A 3,329-nucleotide genomic window follows, 5' to 3' on the forward strand; every position below is an offset into this window, starting at 1 on the left:
TGCTTCTATGTGATACTGCGACGAGGCGTTGTAAGCATCTCCGAGTATGTTTTCCCTCTGGTCAGGTGTGGGCTTGAATAAGGTAATCCGAAGAAGCCCATATTTTTTGTGGCATTTAGCCACCATCCTGGTCGATATGACGCTCAGTGGGGCGATGTATCAGGATACTTCTGCTCGGGGGCCTTCGTGTGGATGGACCTTGGGCTGAATCGCTGGTGGTGCAAAGTTTAAAGGTTTAGGATTATTCAAAGGACCCTCGGTATTGGATGCTGGCTGGTTGGTAGGTGAGTTTGTGGTATTTCTTTTCCTATGAACAATGTGTTTGACATGACGCATGTTCAGTTGGCTCTTTGGAGGATTGCAAGGAAGGTTGGTTGTATGAATTGGATGTGGTGGTAGAGGCTCTGGGAAAGACAGAGAGGGTTGTTCTTGATCCTCGAATAACAGAGTGAGAAGGTCATCGTCTATTGGTCTCTCACCTCCCCAAGGATCATGCATGAATATTTGAGAAGAGCAAAGGGGAAGTGAGAATCTACGACCAACAGATAGAAGAAAAAGAAAAGTAAGGATAATGTTGCTTGTGTATAAAAGTTAAGCTATTATACGATCAACAGCATCTTGATAAAAACACAATAAACATAAGAGCAAGTTGGAAAAATGGATTGTAATGCCCTGGATAACCACGATCGTCACAGTGTGTATTTTAAATAGTGTTTTACTCGCTAAACTTGTCATTAGGGCAGTAACGTGCATCTAAGTTTTATTAATGGGCAGGGTAAAAATTTTTGTCAAAAGTAATGGATATTTTATTAAAAACGTTAAGTTGTATATGGGATCCCATAATTGTGCTTAAAAAGCTGTTTACAGTCCAAAATGGTCATTACAATTCAAAAGTTACAATCTGCAGACCTAAGCGCAAAAATAGGGTTAAGCCCTAGTTCCCCTGCAACACCTTGGCCGTGGTGGTCAAGCAGTCGCATATATACACGTCGCCACCTAAGCTCTCCACTCACAGTTAGGTAAGAATTTCTTTCCCTTTACCTGCACCGCATAGCACTTGTGAGGCAAAGCTCGGTAAGAAAACTTATTAATGCATGTATACACGTATTAATAAATTATCATGAAATAATTTTGGGGTCATGTACTCTGAATAGATGACGGTGGAGTCATCCTGGTGTTCAGTGCCCTGAATAGATGACGATGAAGTCATCCTGGGGTCCTGTGCCCTGACTAGATGATGGTGAAGTCATCCTGGGGTCCTATGCCTTGAATAGATGATAGTTGAGTCATCCTGGGGTCCTGTGCCCTAATAGATGATGGTGAAGTCATCTCGGGGTCTTGTTCCCTAAGCAGATGACCGTGGAGTCATTCTAGATTCATGCGCCCTAGCCATCTGACTATTAAGTCACTCTAGGCCTTCTAGCCCTGGCTCTGAGTAACTAGCCATAGACTAGCCAAGTGCTTTAGTTCTCTTCGACCATTGGGTCAAACGAGCGTATAATGCTCTGTTGATTAGATCTAATCACATCGAACAGCGCTCGTTGCGCTATTGTCGCTCTTGACTCATAAGTCAATGCCACACGACCAACACTCAACACTATTGTCGTTCCTAACTGTTAAGTTAGAGCTTCACGACCAGCGCTCAACACTATTGTCGTTTCTAACTAATAAGTTAGTGCGTTTCTCAAGTGAACAATGCAACGAAGCATTCATGATGCAATAGATATCCATATATAAATCATTCAACATGATTCATCAACAATCATGTATGTCACATAATGGGTGCAGTTATCTTACCTCAAGCTCGAGCGTAAAATAAGTTGAGAACGACCCTTGAGCACGATCCTGACCTTAGGCCCTTAGCAATAACCTAATCATAAACAAATATGAAATCCCGTCAACAAAATGTGTAATAAAAGATTTCTGGACCAAGTCCATGCTCCGGGACCTCAAATTCTACCAAATCAGGTAGTAGATTTGATCCCCGAGCCTTAAGATTTAAAAACCCACTCTTAAAACAAAGCCTGGACAAAAAGAACCAGGCGGGCCGCAGTGAGCCTCCTTGAAATAAAGCCCTCTGTCTGGGTGTCAGGGGCGGGCCGCGACTTGCCCTTGAGGGTTGCAGGGCACCATCAGGACAGAGCCCCAACAAGGCTCTGGGGTACACTCAAGTTGTGGCGCCCAAGACCACAGCCACGACTTGACCTCACGAACTCAGCTCCCCTGCATTTCCTTCAATCCCAACTCAACCAGAAACACTATCGAAAAATCCCAAAATCAATACCAATCCTCAACACAACATAACAACCAATCCAACAATAAAACCCAAGCTTTATAACACTTAAAACACTACCAAAAACCCAATTCCATGATCAAACTTCCAAGCTTATAAACAACATAAAAACAGAGGAAATACTCAAAGTTTAAGCTTAGAATCATTACCCCAACTATTAATTGAATCCCTCTAGCTGTTGCAATTCAATCCTAAACCTCAAGCTCTAGAACTCCAAGCCTGAATCCTCTAACTTAGCTTCAAAATCAAACTGAGAGAGAGAGAAGGAAAGTACCCTATTTTTTTATTTCCTTTGGTTCATTCTACAGCCATCCTTGGTCAAGTCTATGAAATAGCCTAAAATGACTAGAATGCCCCTAGGGCCAACCTCATCCCTCAAAGCCATCCAAGGGCAATTTTTCCATTACCAACTACCCCCGTTAATCATAATTAACGTCTCACAATTCCTGTCATTCCCAATATCCTCAAATAATTACCAAATCATTTCCCATTACCCGCTTAATTCCGGTAATGTACTAAGTACCAAATTACCCCTAGGCTCACCCTAAGCCCAGTAATTAACCCCCTTACGACTAAACAACTAACTTGCTTCCTAGGATCATCTTATGCCGAATAGCTCAAATATATCCACATAATAATGTGGTCCTACCCATATATCACATACATGCACATAAATATACAAATATAGCCATATAATGATACAACCCACATAATCATGCATATAATCATGTAATAACACATCAAATCAATTATTTCCCTCCTAGCCTCCTAATCTAGACTGAGCCATATTAAGACATTTGGGACATTACACGAATCACAAAGCAAATATGAAGAAAAACTTTTCAACTTCGAAAATAGGTGGGAAAAACCAAGTTTTCCTGAAATACCCAAAATTGAATTTTCTTCTATACCCCATATTCCTTCTAAACATTGTTTTGTACATTATATCGCCTAAAATCCCTATTCTAGCATAGTTATTCTAGGTGTTTTTCTCCAAACCCGATTTACCCAAAAATTCACAAAGAATAGTGTAAAC

The sequence above is a fragment of the Humulus lupulus genome, chromosome 6 (assembly GCF_963169125.1).
Source record: "Humulus lupulus chromosome 6, drHumLupu1.1, whole genome shotgun sequence".
NCBI lineage: Eukaryota > Viridiplantae > Streptophyta > Magnoliopsida > Rosales > Cannabaceae > Humulus > Humulus lupulus.